The sequence below is a fragment of the Lactuca virosa genome, chromosome 3, assembly GCF_052849685.1.
Source record: "Lactuca virosa cultivar CGN04683 chromosome 3, Lactuca_virosa_CGN04683_v6, whole genome shotgun sequence".
Taxonomy (NCBI): Eukaryota; Viridiplantae; Streptophyta; class Magnoliopsida; order Asterales; family Asteraceae; genus Lactuca; species Lactuca virosa.
In genome coordinates, this window is record NC_136428.1 from 242942323 (window position 1) to 242966515 (window position 24193).

Below are 24193 nucleotides of genomic sequence, written 5' to 3' on the forward strand. Positions count from 1 at the left end.
ATTTAGTACGTTGGCGACTATGTGACATAGTGCCTATTGTATAAACCCTGGCGACTATGAGACTTAGTGCCTATTGTATAAACCCTGGCGACTATGAGACGTAGTGCCTATTGTATAAACCCTGGCGACTATGAGACATAGTGCCTATTGTATAAACCCTGGTGAGTATGAGACATAGTGCCTATTGTATAAACCCTGGCGACTATGAGACGTAGTGCCTATTGTATAAACGCTGGCGACTATGAGACGCAGTGCCTGTTGTATAAACCTTGGCGACGATGTGACTTCATGCCTATTTGACATAAATTGTTGAAGGAAAAGCAATGTTGTCACCCTTTTAACATAAATTGCTGAGGGAAAAGCAATGTTGTCACCCTTTTGACATAAATTGCTGAGAGAAAAGCAATGTTGTTACCCCGATGTTTGTTTGACATAAATTGCTGAGGAAAGCAATGTTGTCACCACATTGGTTGTCTTAATTGACATAAATTGCTGAAGGAAAGCAATGTTGTCACCTTATTGGTTGTTTTATGTTAGGTTGTTTTTTTTTGACATAAACTGCTGAAGAAAAGCAATGTTGTCACCCTGATGTTTGTCTTGTTTGACATAAATTGCTGAGGAAAGCAATGTTGTCACCGTATTGGTTGTTTTATGTTAGGTTGTTTTGTTTGACATAAATTGCTGAAGAAAAGCAATGTTGTCACCCTGATGCTTGTGTTGTTTGACATAAATTGCTGAGGAAAGCAATGTTGTCACCTTATTGGTTGTATTGTCTGACATAAATTGTTGAGGAAAACAATGTTGTCACCCCTAATGAAAATCCTTAGGCTAGGTCCCTTGTGATAGTTGTTTTAGGGACGTAAAGTGAGGATAATGGGAATGGGTAATTAGGGTTATTTTTGGTTGATGAAATTAATAAATTTATTGTTGATTGAGAACTTAATAAGTTTATTATTTATTGTGGGTTGAAAACTCTATATGCTCACCAGGCTTCCAAGCCTGACCCACTCAGCTTTTTATATTACAGGTAGTGGGCCCCGAGCATAGTCGGATGATGATGAGTGATTTATGGATTATAGGCCAGTAGTTGTAAATAACTGTTGTAAAGCTTATAATGTCTTGTTTATGCTTTTGATCTGTATCGGAACATGACATCGCGAGGTTTTGATATAAAAGGAAATTATATATTTCTTAAAGAAAGGTTTTGATAAACTTTTATCATGTTTTGTTTTGGGAACAAATTCTGCAACATCTTTTAAAAGGGTTTACTCTGATTTTATTTTAAAAAGCATAAACGAAATTGGTCTTTTCTGGCCGTGAAATTGGGGATGTCACAGTTGGTATCAGAGCATTAGTTTAAGCGAACTAAGAAATTGTAGGATTTCTAGACTTAAACTTAGAATGCTAGGTGATGATTGTGAGATGAGTGTCTACCATATTTTAGACACGAGCACTAGTTTATTTTAGGAAGGATGCCTAAAATGCTTTTATGTGCTAAATGTTTTGTGTTATAGCTATAATGATGTTATTATTTGTTCGGATCTATGGCATGTTGCCGACCGGATATGGAAACCTGATGTGTGTAGGATTCTAAGCGTATGATTACGAGATTAGAACTAACATGTAAAAGTTTCAAAGTGATAAGGGGATTTATACGTCTATCGTAAATAAAGCTTTCCTATCTTAAATTCTCACCCGGTATACCGAACGTTTGTTTGGGTGTACAAAACATTATGGTGAAGACTCGTAGAGAATTGAGTAGATGGAGGAAATGAAAAGCTTATGATAGTGAATGATACCTATCACAAGATATCGTAAGAATAGTATCTTACCTTTAGAATATGTTTGATAAAATAACGGAACGTTTAGAGGGGTACGGTACGTCTGAAGTACACCTTCGATTGGCAGGATGATGGAATGATTGGTGTAATTTTTTAAGTTGTCCCATCGTCTGGAATTTCCATCACCAACCAAGTTGAAGTAGAATTGATGATTGAAGATACGCATGGAAGAAGTCCTAGTAGAGTCTAGGAAATTTTTTTTATGATTATTTGGACACATTCGTATGTGTTAAGTTGTTTTGTGATTTTAGGACTTGGGGACTGCGAGACAATACTTGGGAGGAGTATGAGTAGGTGTGAATAGTAGTAGAGATCTATACTACTGGAAGCACAGGACTCACGCTTGGATCAGGGAAAGTCACAAGGTTACCAAGAAGCTAGTAATTGGTCTCGTTTTATTCAAGTATGTCGTTACCATCGTTTTGGTAATGACTAATGAGATGATTGATATTCTGACCCTAGTGGTCATATCAAATTGAGTCCGACTACGATGAGTTTGTTACGTGGTTCAGAGAACCAAGTTCGAGGTAACATCTGAATTAAGTCAGAAGATTGAAATCAATGCGATCAATAGCATCGCGCTCGTTGTGAATGAAGCTTGTAGCCAGAAATGTTATATGATAAAATGTGATTATATCACATTAGAAAATGAAGGAAGGTATATTCCATTCTGGAATTTGACTCAAAGAGACTTGAGTCTAGGCGTTGCATCATCCGATGAAAGGTCATTAGAACATGACCCATTGATCTGTTACAATAGATAAGGGGAAGTACTTATCCTAAGAAGAAGAAGGAGTCCTCAAAAAGGATTTATTTTGTAACTTGAAGGTTACAAATGAAAGTCCAACATGGTATGAAGAACAGGTGCAAGATTTAGCATCACAGTTATTACTTAGGATGGAAAGATAACGTATGTAATCATTATACAAGCCCTATTTTCTTTGATGATTCCGGGACGTAATCATTCTAAGGGGGAGATAGTTGTAACGCCCGTAGATCAGGGCTAGTCAATTAAGAGACGATAAGCATCAAAAATGACTTTTTGATGGAAGATTATTTAAAAGGATTAATCTTAACTATGTTTTAGTATATGTTACAAGGATTCCGTACATATAAAGAACGTCGAAATCCGAGTTATACGAATAAGTTATGACCTGTCGAAGTTTCGCGACAAAACCGGCACGGTGCCGAATGTCGTAAAAAGTGAGTTTTTGATAAAATACTTTTTGGCCTTAGTGATCTAAACGAAACTCGTAGTGTTCGTAAAACCAAGAGTAGGTATAAAAAGAACGCCCAAATCTGACTTCGTATGAGGAAGTTATGATTTTTCGAAGTTTCAGCTTAGTAGTAGATAACTAAAAACTCGAATTTTAGATCGAGTGATTTTTAGCCAACACAACCTAAACGAGAATCGAAGGTCTCGTAAATAGTAGCACAATTGTAAAAAGTCTGACGAAAACGGACGTCGGATGAAGAAGTTATGAATTTTTAACGGATTTCCTATCCCGGTCTGTTAAGAATAAATATATAAAAATTAAATTCAAAACTAGCCTACGAAGTCTAACCGAAAGTTGTAGAGCGTAATTTTACCTACGCGTGCATATAAAGAACGTCAAAAACGGAGCTCGTATGCGAAAGTTATGGATTTTAGAAGTTTTGGTGCGAAAATCGAGAAAAAATCCCCAAAACCGAGGAATCTCGCATACGTGGACTTCGGCCACTTGTCTTCACCTCGCATCCGACGCGTGTCCGGAATACTGCTGAGTCATCCAAGCTGCTGAGTCATCCGAAGTGGTCCAGAGAGAAGGCGACGCGTGCCCCCTTCCTTCGTGCATCCGAGCCTCGCAGAAGCCACGAACCCCCTATCTCGGACCCTAGACCTCGGTCCACTTAGAAGCTGCCAGCGAGGGTCTCGCATGCGCAACCCACGTGCGAGCCATAGGGACTACTCTTCGGATCTGCTGCCGCGTGGACTCTTCTCAACCGTCCGATCAGCAGCCTCGGGCCAATATATAGAAGGCTTGCGAGCCTTCCCGGGTACTTTTGGAAAATTGGCAATTTTGGCCACTTTTTCAACATTTTGGCTATTTTCACAACCCCCGAAGCCCCGGTATCAATTATAACCCTCGGAATACGCCACGAAGTGCCCGAGAAGCCCGAAAAACTTATCTTTTCGGTTTCGAAGCCCAACCTTCGCAGAGCACGGTTTCTCAATGAACTTCCGGTTTTATTAGAAACGATCGTTTTAGTAAACGAATTGCTGCCCAATTTTCATTAAATCAGGTGAGTGTGTAGTTACTTTCACCTTACACATAGATATAAAGTATTTTATATAAAATACGTGCTATATGTATATATGTTGTTTATTTATTTGAAATGGATGTTGAATGGATGTTTTATACATGTTTAAAATAATTTAAAATGTATATATATATTTTATCTTCAAATATGTTGGGTAAAACATGGGTAGATAAAGGATGAGGGATAATAGTACAGTATAGATGTACGTTAGTAGCTATGAATTTAGTACAGTATAGATGTACGTTGGTAGCTATGGATTTAGTACGTTGGCGACTATGTGACGTAGTGCCTATTGTATAAACCCTGGCGACTATGAGACTTAGTGCCTTTTGTATAAACCCTGGCGACTATGAGACGTAGTGCCTATTATATAAACCCTGGCGACTATGAGATGTAATGCCTATTGTATAAACCCAGGCGACAATGAGACGTAGTGCCTATTGTATAAACCCTGGCGACTATGAGACGTAGTGCCTGTTGTATAAACCTTGGCGACGATGTGACTTCGTGCCTATTTGACATAAATTGCTGAGGGAAAAGCAATGTTGTCACCCTTTTGACATAAATTGCTGAGGGAAAAGCAATGTTGTCACCCTTTTGACATAAATTGCTGAGAGAAAAGCAATGTTGTCACCCCGATGTTTGTTTGACATAAATTGCTGAGGAAAGCAATGTTGTCACCACATTGGTTGTCTTAATTGACATAAATTGCTGAAGGAAAGCAATGTTGTCACCTTATTGGTTATTTTATGTAAGGTTGTTTTGTTTGACATAAATTGTTGAAGAAAAGCAATGTTGTCACCCTGATGTTTGTCTTGTTTGACATAAATTGCTGAGGAAAGCAATGTTGTCACCTTATTGGTTGTTTTATGTTAGGTTGTTTTTTTTGACATAAACTGCTGAAGAAAAGCAATGTTGTCACCCTGATGTTTGTCTTGTTTGACATAAATTGCTGAGGAAAGCAATGTTGTCACCTTATTGGTTGTTTTATGTTAGGTTGTTTTGTTTGACATAAATTGCTGAAGAAAAGCAATGTTGTCACCCTGATGTTTGTGTTGTTTGACATAAATTGCTGAGGAAAGCAATGTTGTCACCTTATTGGTTGTATTGTCTGACATAAATTGTTGAGGAAAACAATGTTGTCACCCCTAATGAAAATCCTTAGGCTAGGTCCCTTGTGATAGTTGTTTTAGGGACGTAAAGTGAGGATAATGGGAATGGGTAATTAGGGTTATTTTTGGTTGATGAAATTAATAAATTTATTGTTGATTGAGAACTTAATAAGTTTATTATTTATTGTGGGTTGAAAACTCTATATGCTCACCAGGCTTCCAAGTCTGACCCACTCAGCTTTTTATATTACAGGTAGTGGACCCCGAGCATAGTCGGATGATGATGAGTGATTTATGGATTATAGGCCAGTAGTTGTAAATAACTGTTGTAAAGCTTATAATGTCTTGTTTATGCTTTTGATCTGTATCGGAACATGACTTCGCGAGATTTTGATATAAAAGGAAATTATATATTTCTTAAAGAAAGGTTTTGATAAACTTTTATCATGTTTTGTTTTGGGAACAAATTCCGCAACATCTTTTAAAATGGTTTACTCTGATTTTATTTTAAAAAGCATAAACGAAATTGGTCTTTTTTGGCCGTGAAATTGGGGATGTCACATTATTATTTCGTTTGGAAAATAATAATATATAAAAAAATAGCAGAATTACTTCTCGGGGCTCCGAGTTTATTATTTAATTATCGTATTATAAACGGGATGTTACGCTACCTCTTTTCTTTTCCTGCATTTTTTTCCATTGGGTTTAATTATAGAACACAATTTCATCTAATATAATTGTTTGTATATACGTTTCCTTTAGTATGTGTGTGTGCGTGTTTTATCGACTTGCAAGTAAAAAATTGAGACATATTTGAACGTTCTTTAAAATGGAAGTGGCAGTTTGATGGTGGTGGTGGAAGATAGATGATGGAGATGGTGGTAGCGGCAAAAGGTGTAGCTGGTGGTGGCAGTAGGCGAATGGTGGTGAAGAAGATGTTGGTGGACGATGGTGGCGGTAGGTGGTGTGTTCTTGAGAGATTGAAACATCCAAAAATTTCATTTTAAATTATAAATAAAGCCATAATAATCCAAATCATCTCATAAAACATAAGTAGCGTATCCGAAAATATCATAACATCTGTCAACAACATCAGAGTACAAAAATCCCAGGCTGAACATATGGTGTGTGCACTGCAATCATCCCGAGCTTTTCCCTTTGCTACCAGAAGTACCTGAAACCAAAAGTGAAAACTGTAAGAACGAAGCTTAGTGAGTCTCCCCAAACTACCACATACCATACACATAATCACATAATAACATACATTGGGCCTTGCCCGCTACATCGGGCCCCGCCCAGCTTCGGACCAAAATCCAGCATCGTGTCCTGCCCGGCATCGGGCCCCGCCTGACATCGGACCGAAGTCCGACATAGGGCCCCGCCTGGCATCAGACTAAATTCAAGAATACATATAACATATCAACAAAGCATATAACATATACACATAGCATAAGCACATAATCATTCCCCGGGCTTGCCCCGACATCGGACCGAAGCCCGGAACATATAAAAATAACTATAAGCTAATCATTCCTCGGGCTTTCCTCGGCATCGGAACAAAGCCCGGAACATATAAACGAACACATGCAAGAATCACGAAGACATCAAGCATACAAACATTGCTCGGGCTTTACCCTACATCAGACCAAAGTCTGAAAACATATAACCTACATCAGGCTAACCCCGACATCGGACCTAAGTCCGACATATGCTAACATACATAAACGGGCCGACATTGGTGCCTTCGACCCGTTCCTACTGGAGGAAAACTCACCTCAAATGTTGTGAAGTAGCCGAACTGTCCTCGGCTTTGAAATCTTCCCCACACAAACTCCTACACATAAAGATTTCCTTTAGTTACCCTTTTCATGCTCATAACCCCTTAAGGTTCAACTTTGGTCAAATTCAAAGTCAAGGTCAACATCTTGGTCAAAGTTAACATTCCGAGTTGACTGAACTCACCGAGTTGACCCATCAACTCGTTGAGTTCCATAAATCCGAAAACTCTGAACTCGCGATCCAACTCGTCGAGCTCTTTCATAACTCATCGAGTTCCTCCTATCCATGTCATTGGGACTTTCCCATTCTACTCGTCAAGTCATCCTTGAACTCGTCGAGTTTTCCCTTTACAGAATCGGGACATTTCAACCCAACTCGTCGAGTTCCTCTATGGACTCAACGATTTCTTCAGTCTGTTGAGCCATCTTGATAGATTAAGCTCCTATCTTTATGATCTAGACTCCACACTTCTTCTACACACTGAAAATGCCCTTTTAAGGGTAAAGTTTCCAACTTTACCCGTTAATAGCCTCCTTTAATGGATTTAGCTCAAACCCTAATTCTTCAAGATCTAGATCTTGATCCAAAAGCCATATGTACTTCGAACTAAGGCATACAAACTGAGATTTAGACCCTAGACATCATTTGAACACGTAAAGTTTCTGCCTTTATCTCCATGCATGGCCTTTTGGGGCTTAAAAGGCCAAAATGTCATCCTAAAGCTTGCATGGTGCTTCAATGGACATAAAGTTTGCACCTTTATGCCATGGTAGCCCTCCAAGGTCCTAGATCTAGAAGAATACCCACTTGGGTCGTCCATTTCCAAAAAGCTAACATTCTTGGACCAACAACGCCATAAAAGTGAAATGAAGAGATCTAAGAAATCATTGAGCAAGTTTGAGACTTGCTTACCCGAAAATGCTGTAAATGGAGTTAAGTTTATGGATCTACTCTCTTTTTCTTGAGTCCTCTAGCTTCCTCTTCTTCCACAAGCTTCAAAAACACAAGTTTGCTCTTAAAAACGTCTCACAAGCTCACACAAGGCTCTAGGGTTTCGTGGCTAGGGTTTTGGGACTTGGAGGCTGTAAATGAGGCTAGCCTTTAGGGATTAATGTGTTTAAATAGGGTGCAAAACCCTGAAATTAGGGTTTCACTCTGGCAGTCCTACTCGTAGAGTTGAGGCTTCCAACTCGTCGAGTAGATTTCAAAACCCGCGTCCAAATTCATTTCATACTCGACGAGTTTGGGGCCTCCAACTCGTCGAGTTCCTGCCTAAAAATGAATAAAATTATAATCTAAAAACATACCAGGAACCTGGTGTTATAATTCTCACCCACTTGTCTTACACTTCGTCCTTGAAGTCTGCTGCCTCGAATAACTATGGGTAGTGCTCCCTCATCTCCTCCTCTGGCTCCCAAGTCCACTTTGAGCCCTTACGGTGCTGCCACTGCACCTTCACTAACTGAAGAACCTTGTGTTGGATTAGGTGTCTAAGCCCATAACTATTTTGGTATGTACTTGACCCGATTATGAGCATGGTCCTTTTGGGTTTCCTTCACTCATGCAACTTGATAGGATGACAAGAGGAGAGAGAGTAGAAGTTATTATATGAATAATAAATTCGTACTGAAAATGGTTTTATTAATATATTACAAGATTAATATATTATTTGGAAATCATATTATTTAATTAGTATTGATCAGAAATTAATTTGGAATTAATTTGGTGGTCAAAAGAGACTGATTAAATAAAGGAGACTGATATTGTAATTATCAATAGTTGTTGGTTGGGCCATGGACTCCCAATAGAAGGGGTTGGACGAAATCTATGGGAAGCCCATATGGATTTCGTCCAAGGGGCCTTCTATAAGGGTTCCATGGATTGCTTAAGGCCGAAGCAGAGAGTTAGGGTTTCCACCTGAAACCCTAGCAGCCCACACAACTATAAATAGACCCCTAGTCTTAGGAAAATCGGATCTATGATTAAGAAAACCTAGAGGGCTGATTTTTCCATCTCTCCCAAGTCTTCCTTTGCATTGGGTGTTCGTGACTCCATTAGAGGTGCAACACTTGGGGCACTAAGCTTTCAAGAGTCAAGGAATTTGTGGATTGTGATTGTTATTGCTACATAACATTCAAGGTAATGTTTCTAATCCTAATCTTATGTCAATCTGATTGTTGTTTGCTAGTTCTTAGGATCATTGCTTTGGTATTCAATGTTGTTGGGTTCATAGTAGAAAAACCTAGATCAAAGCAATTAGGGTTGCATGTACATCATAGGAATGATGTAATGCTCATAACCCATCAGTGGTATCAGAGCCTAGGTCGTTTTTCTAGTGAACAGATGAAAAAGTGAATTGCCAAAGTTCAAGAAAATTGAAATTTTTGTTATCTGACTGGCAGACTCGCCGAGTCCATTTATGGACTCAACGAGTAGGTCCTACTCGACGAGTTCCATAGTGGACTCGATGAGTCCCAGGGTCTGTTGCCAGGTTTTTCGATTTTCTTGCCAAATTTTGTTGAGGATAGCTTCCAAAACTCGTTTTTATTGCGTAAAATCGATTTTTTATGTTTGGAGTGGTTATCCTCATCAAAATTGATGGGTTTGGTTAAATATGGATAATATAGGATGACTATTAGTCAAATATTTAACCTAGTAATTTGTAAAAGTTTCAAATTGCACCCTATAGGGTTTATAGTTTAAATTTGAACTTAAAAGTTTTAGTTTTTGAAATTTAAATAGTTAAACCCTAATTTTTTGAAAGGTTTCAAAACTTGTCCTCAAGTTTTGAAATTTAATTTTAATTAAAAGGTATTAATTTTGAAATATTAAATTCTAAAACCCTAAAATTTTGAAGAGTTCAATTTACACCCTTATGGTTTATTAATTTAATTAAGAGTTTAATTAAAAGAGATAATTAATAAATCATAATTATATGGTTTAAGATTAATCAAATTAAAGGTCTAATTTATTAATAAGTTTAAACCACTTAGTATTTTAAAAGTATAAAATACACCTTATACTATATAACATTTAAAGGTTTAACATATTATATATGTATAAGTAAAGAGTCAGTCTTGCCGTTAGTAGGCCTCATTCACGAAGCTGGTCTCTAAGGGGTGTTTAAGGAAATTGCCTATAAAATGACGATTGAATGGGTATCCACTCTTACCCACCACACTCTTGACTAGTGGAGGGTCGTTAGCCGAACGGGTAGGATATGACACACCCTTCCATTATAATTATAATGTAATGCAAGTAACTAAACCTTTTATAAATTCTCAAATCTTAGTTACTTTAGGAAAAATGTGGAATTGGTGCTAACCCATTAAATTACACTTTGCACCTTGCCGAGACGTTAGTGGAGCGAGTGTGGTTAACCGGCACACTAATTTGCGATTGGTAAGGATGGCAGAGGGTGACTCGATGTTTGTCATAGATCAATGGAGCGTGTGTGGTTAACTGGCACATTGATTAGGTGATAGTAACATTGAGGGTACCAAGTATATATGCATGGTTATCCACACCTTATTTGTGATCCTCGGCATCCCAGTCACAAACATGAAGGGCACAATCGAGATTAAACATGCCATTGAAAAGTTCAATGAATCTCTAAAGATCTAGGAGTTTCAATTCATTAAAACTTAAACCTTAAAATTTTTGTTTTTCATGGTGGAAATTGGTAAATCGTCATTTACCTATCTTCAAATGTTCTGCAAATTGGATTACGACATCCCTCTTCCAACTTGTAGAATATTGTGTTGGGTCCTAGCCTTAATATCTCATTTGGGTGTGTTATTAAGGACTCAATCAACTAACTTGAATTTCTCCTGTTTTGTAGGTGTCGAAATCTAATGACTATGGTTTTCCCAAACCTTTTGGAAAAAGCTTTCCACATGAAGATGATGTTCCACGATTGGATCATGGAAATGAGAATCATGCTTCACTTCCTCCACCTCCTCCTATAATTCTCCCAGACCCACAAGTTTGAAGGCTTGAAAAGTTCAAGATCACTCAAGCCCTATTGGCAAAAATACATGAATATGGAAAGTCTGTGTGTGCACACGTCATGGAGATGAAGTCACATATTGACAGGTTGAAAATGTTGGGTGTTGTTTTCCCGAGGAAGTTGGCTGTTGACTGGGTTCTTCAATCACTTCCCAAATCACATAGTGAGTTCATTAGAGAGTACTATATGATGGATCACGACGTGACCCTCATTGATATGACTTATTTGCTTATTGCTGCCGAATCAGCAATGATTTGGCGCAATGGTAAAGCAAATGTGTCTGGTAAGTCAACCTCCCAAACTTCTATGGACATTGATGGCAACATTGGAAGTCCAGAAAAGTTTTCTCTACGCAAGAGAAAGGGTGAGTCTGAGATTGTCCCGTGTGCTATTCCGAAGAAGTCCACTTGTTTCTATTGCCAAGAGAAGGGGCATTGGTTACGAAGCTGCCACAATTATCTGAAGGATCGCGAACATGGGAGAGTCAAGCTGTATGACTCTGCTTCAGGTAAAATCCACCATCTAACTCTATTAAGTTCCTATTTTTTGATTATTAATAGATGATGTGATAAGATTTCATTTTGATGTTTTGTAGGATCAAAGAAAACAAAGGAAGCTTAAAGAAAGAGTGAGCTGAGTCTAATCACGAAGAAATGGATTTCGATCGCATGATTCGAGGATTAGATTTTTGAGCTGCTTAGAGTTATGATAGATTGCTTAGGAATATGTAATAGCATAGTTTTTCATTTGAATTTGCGTTGTAAGGACAGGTTTTCCACAACTTTTTTATAAATAAAATAAATTTTGAGTTTTGTCTTATTTATATCTCCTTGCAATGTCATTTGTGAAAATTGATGCTTGTGTGTTTCTATTATAAGCAATATTAAGTGGATGTGATTCTTAGTTATGTTATTTATGGTAGTGTCGTAATTTTCCAAATAAGGAAAGATTCTCATGCAAGTTTCAATTGGACAGAAACTTGGAATCATACAACTTGTTTTGTGTGATGAATGAGAAGCTTTGTATTTAGAAAATTAAGACTAATTCCTTGACAAAGAGTCAAGTGAAGGACTAATACACATTGTTGTGTATTGGTAAGGTCCACCACAAAATAACAATGAAAAGCTATTCGTCATTTTTTACTAAAGGTTTAGTAAATATGGTTATACTTATAAGAATAAGTGTAATTCTGAAACATTTGAAAAGTTTCAATGTTTGACAGAACGAATAAGAAGAATCAATTAGGCAGAGAGATAAAACGTTTCTCCAATCTGAAAAGAAGGGAGAGTACTTTTGTATCGTGTTTTATGATCGTCTTAGTAATTACGAAACCATATCACAATTGATCCTCTAAGGACAACTTAGTGCACTAGTATGGCTAAGAAGAGGAATCGGGAATTGTTGAAATGGTTAAATCAAAAGGCGAATCATACTTCGTTCCAAAATCAAGTCTTAGAGTAATACTCCAAGATTGTGACTTGAGTGACATAATCTTAAGAAAAGGTTGAAGAACACTCATCACGTGTGGAGTAGATAAGTTTCTTACTCTTGTACATTTGAAATTGGTAAGTTGTGATGTCTTGGATAAGACAAACACCAACTAGGACCAATTGTGCGAGGTGTTTATCTTGATAAGAAACCGCACTAACTCTTGAATATTTGTTTGACAAGAAATGTTTCAAGAACTAATCAAGAGTAAACCTATTGTTAATCACTAGTTGACACAATTTTGTTTCTATGCCATTCCAGTAAAGTTACTTATGCATATGAGTTCTATGAGTTTTCAATTGATTGCATAAGGCAGAGCACCTTGATCAAGTGAAAGTTCATTGATCTGTATGGGTGAGCTGCTAAACAACTTGGAAGAAATGGTGGGCACTCGTACTGCCATGAGGCAAGAAATTAAGAATAAACAAGTTCTGTCCATAAGATCTTGGATTTGTCACGAACATTATCTTATGATTACGGTTATGAAAAATCCCCATGGATAGGAACACATACACCATAAAATCTAAGTGGTAAGGTTTCTCTCCGCTTCATGAAAATGATTGTGAGGAAACGCTTTCAATAAGAAGATTTTAAGGAGTTAGCTGTTGTGTAAATTGCATTCTCAAATTCCATTATGATTACGGCATTTTTCTTCATAGTTCGAATTGTGAGATTTGGCAATTAGTTTGAACATTCAAGACTTATTGCTATAAGTTCTAGAATTGTTTAGACACACATGTGAGCTATCTAAGGAAAAGTGTATGAGTTTGAGAAGCTTAGATAAAGGCTTATCGAAGCATATCGTATTAGAAATATGAACTTTGGAAGTCAATAAGTATTGATTTCTAGAAGTCCAAATGTTTTCTGAATACGTGTCAAAGCTAGTAGGAGCATAAATGTTATGCTGGTATGGATATAATTATCATGTTAGTGGGAGCATGATTATTATTTTACATGTTACAAGTTAGGAATATTAATTATAGAAAACAAAAGTTTCAATTCAAAAAGTTGCAAGAGTTGAAAAGTTGTTTTGCTATAATTAAGGGAGAGAATATTATACTTCATTTCAAAGTCTAAAAGCTTGGATCGTGAAATTTTAATCAAATTTAGTCAAAAGACATATGGATATTATGTTGAAAAGATTCAACATAAAGGAATTCTATATATGGCAATATTATAGCAAGAAACTGGTAAAGTATCACATTTTTCATTATGAATCGTGTCCCATATGCTTCGCGTATAGGATCGATTGCATATGCTATAATATTCGACCGTTCTAAATTTTCCAAATGCCTAGGGCATTAAGAGGGAAAAACGACTAGAACCGGATATGACTAAAATAATTAAACAACTGTCAAGGACAATCTATGGTTCGAAAAGGATTGGTCACTTGTGGGCAGTTGGAAGTATAGTAATGAATGGACCATATCGGCATTATTATTATAGATAAGATTCTATTAAGAATGAGTTGTCATATGAAAAATATGGAAATGTTTCCATATTGGGAGTTAGACGTTAAGAATTTATGTCTAGATTAGAAACTTTTATGCAAGAAGGTTGTTCAAAGGAATGTACTTTGAATGTGAGACTTCATATCTATGGAATTGCCTCGTAACAATCTCCAAAAGAGCACTTTGTAATTTCATTGGGAAAGTCTTGGTGAATTTGGCGCTATGAACTTACGAAAGGATCATTGCCTAAAATGTTAAAATCTAACATATTCTAATAGTGGCAAGAATTTTGTATTCTTACACTAACGATAAGGATTTAGGAAATTATGAAATGAGTATCATTGGAAATGTGTTCAATTGATCTATTTCACAAAGTAAGGACCATAGGTAAACATAGTGTGCATGCTTGGAGCATGGGACACTGTTGTTATAATTCAAGTAATAAGTTGATTATCCGAAACATTATACAATGAATAATGAGTAATCAATATAGTGATTAAATAAAGGTGTTTTATTTATACTCAAAAGTTTGGGGCCATATAGGATTAGTATTATTCTTGTGTTTCATTTTGCTTGTTTTGACTTCCCGAATAATAAGATTATTCAAACCATCCACAATCGATAAATACTTTGGAAGTAGGTATTGAAGCTATACTCTCATGAATCCGACTGTGGATTTTCTAAAGCGTTTAGACATAGCAAAAGTCTGTTGCAGTGTTAATGAGTACTCCTGAAATAAGATTTGAGTATTGGATTAAACCCATGCTCACTTGAATCATTTCATGGATTTTATCACGGGTGATTAGTGAGACGATAATATCTTATATTCTTGAAACCGAGACATGTGAGTTGTAATTTACAAGTCGGTTGCACATTGATAATATGTAAACGCACCATTAACTTGGTGTGATTTGATGAGTAGGTACAAGCGAGCATTTGAGTCGAAGTTTATCCGTTCCTTTTACCCAAAGTGGGATAAAAGCGATATTTGTGGGCCCCTCGATGATTTAGTGATGACACACTAAAATGCTTGGCCAAGCCTGGACTAAGTTGATGTGTTCAATTATAGTCTGTTGTCAGTCGTCATAAATTGGAAATCGGGAAACAACACATAGACGGAGAGAATGATTATAATCCATGCCTCATGTCTATACAATATCTAGAATGGAGGAATATATGATACCTTATCTAAAGGACGCATCACTGATAAGATCAGAGTTGATAGTGGCTTTTGAAAGCTACGATTGCTGATCAGGTTCTGAAGTCGTACTTGAAAAATAGTTATTAGACTTATCCAAGTGGGAGATTGTTGGATTAGGTGTCTAAGCCCATAACTATTTTGGTATGTCCTTGACCCAATTATTGTTGGGTTTTGAGCATACTAACACTCCTATGGTGTACATGCAACCCTAGAAACCTTGGATCTATGTTTCACTATGAATACATGCAAATTTGTTTTTCCAAGGTTCATAACCTATCTAACATGGCATGGGGAACTTTAAACATAAAAGCTAGAAGAATTACATGCCTTTCAATAGTGAGTTGATTCCTTGGAGTTGAGAGCCAAGCACCAATAGTGTGGATGCCTCAAATGGAAATCACAAATCACCACAAACTTTGGAAAAACTATGAGAGTGTATGTTTGCTTGTAGAAATCAGCCACCTTCTTACACACACATAACTAGTGCCATTTCAAGCATCATAAGCTCCTTTATATAGTGTGGAGGATTAGGGTTACATCCATGTAAACCCTAATACCCATGACTCTTCCTTTCCAAGGATCCATGGGTTAAAAGCTCCATGGACTATCCATGGACTCCCATGCATGCCAAGCCCATTCCAAATGAGTATTATCCCACACTTATATAAATACAAGAGTCCATATTTAATTAGTCACCTTTTTGATCACCAAATTAATTTATGATCAATACCAATTAAATAATATGATTTCATATTAATATGTTATAACTTATAATATATTAACAAATCAAATAATTCTCAAAGGTTTAACCATACAAATAGTTCGGGTGAAGTGCAACCCAAATGGACCATGCCAGGTCGGGTCAAGTATATACCATATAAAGTTATGGACTTAGACACCTTATCCAACAGTCTCCCACTTGGATAAGTCTAATAACTATATTTGCCTATATTACTTCAGGAACCAACCGACAATCGTAGCTCTTAAAACTCTATTGAACTATGAAGCGCCATTTTAGATAAGTGATCATATAATCCTATGTTCTCAAGATATCAGCCGGACAAATAGATGGAACAACGTCGTACTTATTGTCCAGGAGTTTGTTTCCCGATTTCCGATTTGTTTGACATAGAACTAAATTGAACACATCAATTAGGTTCTGACCGGGCCCGGTACATCGGTCAAAACAAAATCATCGAGGGGCCCAGATATCGCTTCTAATCCTCCAAGGACTAGAAGGAACAGATAAACTTCGACTCATATGCTTGTTTCTACTACTTGTTGAATTATACACAAAGGCACGTTTTATAACATCAAGTTACTGATGCGTTTTCGTGCAATCAATGCACAACCAACTCATAGGCAACAACTCATATCTCTAGGTTTGAAGACTTATATGATATTACCGTCTCACGATCACTCGAGATAAATTCCATGAAGTGATACAAGTGAGCGTGGGTTTATTCCAATACTCAGAACTTATGAGCACTCATGAATGTTGTAGCAACCATTGCTATGGCTAAACACCTTTAGTCATCTACAAGACCAATTCATGACAGTCTTAATTCATACCTACTTCCGACGTATGACCGACTGTGGAAGTTTGAATAAAGTAATTTATTCTGGAAGTCAAAACATGCAAAGCTGAAACAATAGTAAATAATTGACAAAAGACAGTAACACCTTACTCATAAATAAACACACCTTTTATTCATCATCAAATGTCGATTACATTTTACAAGTTTCAGAAATAACTATCTAATCTGTAAAACTAATATCATCCTTCAGCCCGATGCGCCTCGCATGCTGTAAATGCCTAACCCTCGTCAGTCCCTTCGTAAGGGGATCTGCAGGATTCTCTTCTGATGATACCCTCTTTGCCACGAGGAGTCCTTCTTCTATTTTGTGTCTTATGAAGTGATATTTTCTATCAATGTGTCTGGATCTGCCAAGATCTTTCGGTTCCTTGGCTAAGGCAACCGCACTATTGCTGTCACATAAAATCTCCATAGGCTCCTTAATAGCTGGTACAACCCCAAGGTCTCCGATGAAGTTCTTCAGCCATATCGCCTCCTTTGCCGCTTCACTCATTGCTATGTGCTCTGATTCACATGTCGAATCAGCTACCGTCTCCTGCTTGGAACTCTTCCAAGTGATTGCCCCTCCATTTAGGGTAAAGACCCAGCCCGAATGAGAGCGGAAGTTATCCCTATCAGTCTGAAAGCTAGCGTCACTATACCCTACTACTCTCAAGTCGTCACTCCCACCAAGGGTAAGGATCCAATCCTTAGTCCTTCGCAGGTACTTCAGAATATTCTTTACCGCAATCCAGTGAGCCTTGCCAGGGTTCTCCTGATATCTGCTGACCATGGTCAAAGCGAAGGCCAAATCAGGGCGGGTACAAGTCATAGCATACATGATCGAGCCAACAACGGAAGCATATGGTAATCGACTCATCTCAGCTATCTCAGCCTCTGTACTCAGGCACTGAGCCTTGCTCAGTTTGGCATTGCTTCGGATCGGTAATTCTCCTTTCTTGGAATTCTGCATGTTGAACCTTTTCAACACCTTATCCAAGTAGGTACTCTGAGTAAGTCCAATTAGTCTTTTACTCCTGTCTCTTAATATCCTTATCCCTAGGATATAGGCAACCTCTCCAAGATCCTTCATAGCAAAAGACTTCCCAAGCCAGGACTTCACCTCCTGCAAGGTTGGGATGTCGTTTCCTATGAGCAGCCTGTCATCCACATACAGCACCAAGAAGCTAACTATACTCCCACTAGCTATGACATATACACATGACTCATCTTCACTTCTCTAAAAGCCAAACTCTTTGACTTTCTCATCGAAACAAATATTCCATCTGCGAGCACTCTATTAGGATACTCTGTGCTGACAAAACCCTCTGGATGACTCATGTAAGCATCCTCAGCCAACTTCCCATTAAGGAAAGCGGTTTTGACATCCATTTTTGCCATATCTCATAATCATGAAATGCAGCAATGGCTAACATAACCCTAATAGACTTAATCTTTTCTACCGGTGAAAAGGTCTCATCATAATCAACTCCCGGAGTTTGAGAAAAGCCCTTTGCAACCAATCGCGCCTTATAAATGTGTACATTACCATCCATGTCGGTCTTCTTCTTGAAGATCCATTTGCACCCGACTGTCTTACGACCTGGTACATTGTCAACCAAGTTCCAAACTTGATTGTCATACATGGACTGTATCTCGTTGTCCATAGCCTCTTTCCATTTAGCAGCCTCAGGGCTTGCCATGGCTTCCGTGTAGCTGTTAGGTTCATCCAGATTTACCAGTGTGATATCACTGATAAGTGTATCACCTTCTGTAGTAATATGGAAACCATAGTAATGCTCAGGTGCATTCCTAACTCTCATGGAACGCCTCAGAGGTACAGATTCGTCAGTTGGATCAACATGAGTTTCCTCCTTAGGTTGATTGCTAGGGTTGGTGGTTCCTTCACCACTTGACTCTTGAAGTTCTTCAAGGTCAATTTTCCTCCCACTGTTTCCTTGGCTCATGAACTCCCTTTCACGAAAGACCCCTCTCCTTGCCACAAAGACCACATTCTCACTGGGTCTGTAGAAGAGGTAACCAAAGGATTTCTGTGGGTAGCCGATGAAAATACACCTCTCACTCTGAGGTTCGAGCTTATCGTGAGTCTCGCGCCTCACAAAAGCCTCACAACCCTAAATCTTGATGTGGTCCAAGTTGGGAACTTTTCCAGTCCACATCTCATGAGGTGTTTTGACAACCTTCTTTGTAGGGACTAGATTAAGGATATGGGCGGCAGTCTCTAAGGCATACCCCCAAAAAGAGATTGGCAGCGAAGCTCGACTCATCATAGAACGAACCATGTCCAACAAGGTCCGATTACGCCTCTCAGCCACACCATTCAGCTGTGGTGTCCTGGGAGGTGTCAATTGTGAGACAATCCCACGCTTCTTAAGATAGTCGAGGAACTCTGTACTAAGATACTCACCACCTCGATCGGATCGAAGCATCTTATTGTTCCTGCCCAATTGATTTTCTACTTCCTTTTTAAACTCTTTAAACCTTTCAAAAGTTTCTGACTTATGCTTGATTAAGTAGACATAACCATATCTACTATAATCATCAGTAAAAGTCAGATAATAGCGATTAGCTTCTCTTGTGGCGGTTTTGAAGGGTCCACATACATCAGTATGTATAAGGTCCAACAAACCCTCACCCTTTTCACAAGAACCGGTGAAGGGTGATTTTATCATTTTTCCAAGCAAACAAGATTCACAACTATCATCTGAATTTAGGTGAAATGACTCCAAGACTCCATCCTTTTGGAGTTGGCCTATGCGTTTCTTGCTTACATGTCCAAGACGACAATGCCACAATGATGATTTATCCAAGCTAATAGAGGAATCAATACACAACACATTATTTCCTAGGTTATCTACAACTGACACAGTTTCATACACACCACCACAAGGTAATGTTTTAAAATAAAGAACATTATTATAGAAAGCATTAATACCACCAACTTCATTATCAAAAGAAAAGGTAAACCCTTGTTTGTACAAACCATGAAAGGAAATAATATTCCTCTCCATTTAAGACAAGTAAACATATTTATTCAAATCTAACTTTAACCCACTACTTAGCAACAAAGTATAAACTCCAATCTTGGTAACAGGTGAAGCCTTCCTATTCCCCATGATTAAGTTTATCTTCCCGTGCTCCACATCCTCACTTCTTCTTAGGCCCTGCAAATCACAACATATGCGAATACCACAACTTGTATCAAGGACCCAAGAGTTAGAATATGGTGAGTTATTAGACAATATAGTGTAAATACCTGCATCGGATGGTTTCACTTTCCCATCCTTGACATCCTGCTAGTACTTTGGGCAGTTTCGCTTCCAGTGCCCCTTATTTTGGCAATAGAAGCAACCAGCATCCTTAGGGATGGCAGAAGGAGTAGCAGAACCACCTTTGGTTTCACTTAATGAGGAGCCATCAAGAGACTTTCCTTTGGTACCCTTCGAACGGGTCTTCCTCTTCTTCCCTTTGCCTTGCCCGATAGCCAAAACAGGGGTAGATGTAGGAGTAGGAGTAGTAACAACCGACTTACCTTTAAGACCACTTTCGGCGGTCTTCAGAAGTCCTTGAAGCTTGCTGAGTGTAACTTCCTCCTTGTTCATGTGGTATGTCATGCAGAATTGATCATAACACGAGGGTAGGGAGTGTAAAATGATGTCAATTGCCACCTCCTCAGGGAAGTTCACATTCAATTTCTGCAAACGGTCCACATACCTTTGCAATTTCTGCATGTGGCTGATGAATCAAAGAATCAAGTATTAAACAAATCAGAGTATGAAATCAATTAAGAATGCGAGATTGAACACCAGATGTAAATATGATCTTGTTTCAGCTCTATTACGCTTTCGAATGTTTACAGAGAATAAAGACAGGTCTGTAAAAACTCTTATCTAACTCTAGTAAATATCCCAATTTATAGGGAACCGAAAGCGTACAAAAAATATACTAAGGCATAGACACTAACGCTTCGAATAAAAGCGCCTTAGTAAAATACATTACAAGACATTCGAAGAGTACAGATTACAATTCGACTTATTACAATAATTCGACCCTTACAATCTCCCCCTTTGTAATCAAAGTCGAACTACTTAATTTGTAAGAAGCTGGATGGAATACAGCATTACTCTTTGAATCTCCGTGCACCAGGAAATTATCTTCTTCAACTCTTTCTTATCTCCTTCATTGTTCTTCTTACAGTGATTCATACGAACAATTAAATTCGTATATTGAGACGTTGAATACCTTTCCACTTCGCATGCCTGGAACAAGAAACGTTTTGCTTTACCAGCCTTGTCTTTTCCTGCGAAGACCATTCCAAAAGGCTTCAGGCAAATTTCACCATCAGCATACTTCTTCAATTCTGCCTGAGTCTTCGTAGGAGCCATCAGAGCTTTAATTTCTATACCTTTATCCGTAGCTAACTCCACATCTGTAAGAGCCAAGCACTCATAGTAATTTTCGATGAAAATTTTGATGTGAGCAACCCCAAGCTTGAATTCATCAGGTTATGTGTTTTGAAGGTATGAAAATGATTTGTCTTTTAAAATTAATGCAACTTGTATAAGATCATACAAGTTCATTAATGGAAAATCTGCAACAGTAAACTCACAAATATTTCCATTTGCCCTGGCAACCACATACTTGAAATTTTGGACTGTGTTTTCGAATACCACATCCTTTTTCATACTGATTACTTTCTTGATTTTAATCAATGACCACACTTCCTCAGGGGCTTTTGCAAGAACAGCATGAAAACGAATTTTCATGTGTGTAGCTTCATCCTTTTCTTTAAAATTTCCTTCTGCTTTGAACTGAGGCATGATGAACATCATTTCGTTTATTGGAAAATCCAGCTGGCTTGCATCAGTATTCGTGACCAAATAACTTTGTTTTGGTTTCTTCTCAAACGAATACATGTGATTATACGCTACCTTGGCCTCAATTGTTTCGTAATTGTAGTGTTTGGATGGATCACCTTTATCCATTCCCTTCGGATCACCAGCATGCTGAGTCATAATGCTTTGAATCAACCTTAGTTTTTCAATTTCAGCTTCTGCTTCAGCCTTCTTTTCTTCTTTCGACTTTTCCATAACAATCGATTTCCCTTTATCTTTCAAGGCTGAAGTATCAATTACTTCTTTTGGTTTCGAACCACTCTCACCAGTCTCTGTAGATTTACCTATTACAATTCCTTTCGAAATACGTCTTGTAATAGGTAACGTTGTAACGACTGTTGAAGAAACCATCCCAGCAGAAACTATAACTGGCTTTGTTTTTGGGATCTTTGAAGAAAATACCTTTCCTACAACTTTCGGATCTTCATCACTCGCCTTCGATTCACCAGTTTTTCTTTCTCCCCCCTGCACCCCTGTGAAAACAGGTGGGACATATGTTGTTGGAAGAAGGCTTGTAATGCGAAATATAGGAGCGAGTTGCTTGTTGAGAAGTGCTTCGAATTGTATGAATTTTTGTGATAAAAATTCAGGAGTAATTAGGGAAGAAGAAACCGGCTTGTCTAATAGATCTTTTAACTCTTTTAACAAAGTGATCACTTCCAAAACGTTGTCACTTTCGGATGTTGAAAGTTGAGTTAATTGTGGACTCAAATTTTCATACAATTTAACAAATCTTGTGACTGCATCACAAATGATATCAACCTTTTGATTCAGAGAAGCATAATCTTGTTGAAAATTTCCAATTTCTTTTTGCATGTCTTCGCGGAGTTCACGAATTTGCAAATTGACATCCTCCCTTACTTTCTTCACTTTTTGAACAAAACGAACATGCTGTTCTTTTGTGACATTCTTCAATTCTTTCACATCACTGGTAAACTTTGAATTTTGAGAATTGATCTGAAGTTCATTATTTTGATCATTATGATCAACCTTCTCCAAAATTCGAGATTCAGAGTCTTGAATCAACCCCGATACTTTACTGACAATTATGGCTTCGAACATTTTCAACAATGAATCAACCTCCCAACTTGAAACAGACGAACCACCCCCAGATCAGCTTGAGATTGAATTATAGAATTCAACTTCTGATTCAGAATTTTAAATTGTTTCATGGTCAGCAACATATGATCTGGAAACGCCTCTTCCTCTTCATGAAATTCTAATTCTTCAAACGTACCGCCAAACCCCTCAGTATCAGTTTCTGTCTCCATAAAAATGTTTTCTTGAACATTCGAATTCGGTTTGGGTGTGTCAGTGGATTGAGAAGAAAAAATAGAAGTGAATGGTTGATTGATAATGTTTTCGAATGTAGGAGAATCAGTGGTTGAAGTAGTGGGAATAATGGATGGTGGTAAAGAAACAATACTTTCGAAGGAAGCAGAAGTAGATTGACCTGGATCTTCATTCTTCTCATCTCCATCACCCATATTGACATTTGCATCCATATCAGATACGTTTGCAGGGATGCCTGAAGTTCGTACCGCCTCAGAAACTGATTTGGCAACCGAATCTTCGGGTGGTATGACAACTGTCTGCTCAGGAGTTGAACTTCCTGCGTGAGGAGTTAACTCTGGTGTTTCTGGAATTCTTTCATCATCATCTTCTGTTGACTCAGTAGAAATCACGAGTTTTCGGGTCTTCTTCTTCTTCTTCTTTGACAAATGTTTTGCCATATCCTCAGCCCTTCGTTACTTGGACACCAGAGAAACAGGTGCTGGCACTTCTCTAATTAAAACACCTTGATGAGTGATTTGAGGTTTTCGAACCACTTTATTTGTAGGAGACTTGCTTTTATGGGTTGACTTCATTTTGATTCTTCGAAACATACCAGTCTTCGAAGGAATGACAACATGCTCTTGTGTTTCTTCAATAATAGGCTCAATCACTTGAGTCTCAGCAACAGACACTTCAACTGTTTCAGGCTTCTTCTTTGCAGATTTCGAAGATTTTAACTCTGTTTCAGTCTTCTTCGTCTTCTTATATTTCTTATAATCTCTTCCCAATAGTATGCCAGTTTCGATTGTAGAATCAATGGTCTTCAAATATGCCACCAAGAAAGAATTCGAAGGATCAACTCGTTTAAGCATTTCATTGGGAATACGAGCAACTGATGGAAAAACTTCAGCACTATCTGTGACATCCTTCGGATAGTCGTACGATTGAAAAACGGCTTTTTCTTCATCATTGAGTACCAAAATCCCTTCCTTGTTGTAAAAGTATTGTAAAATCAAGCTCCAGTATCTTGCACACGAAATACCATGAATAACATTCGTGTGTTCTACACCCTTTTGGAATTCCTTCCATAATTGTGTAGAATAATCCACTTGAAGATCATAATAGATTCCAGCAACCATTGCATAAACCTCCATTCTTCCTTTATCAAGACCAACTGTTCTCCCAGTTAAACATCTTAGAAAAATTCCAAATAAGAAATTCCATAGTCGTGGAAGACCAGATT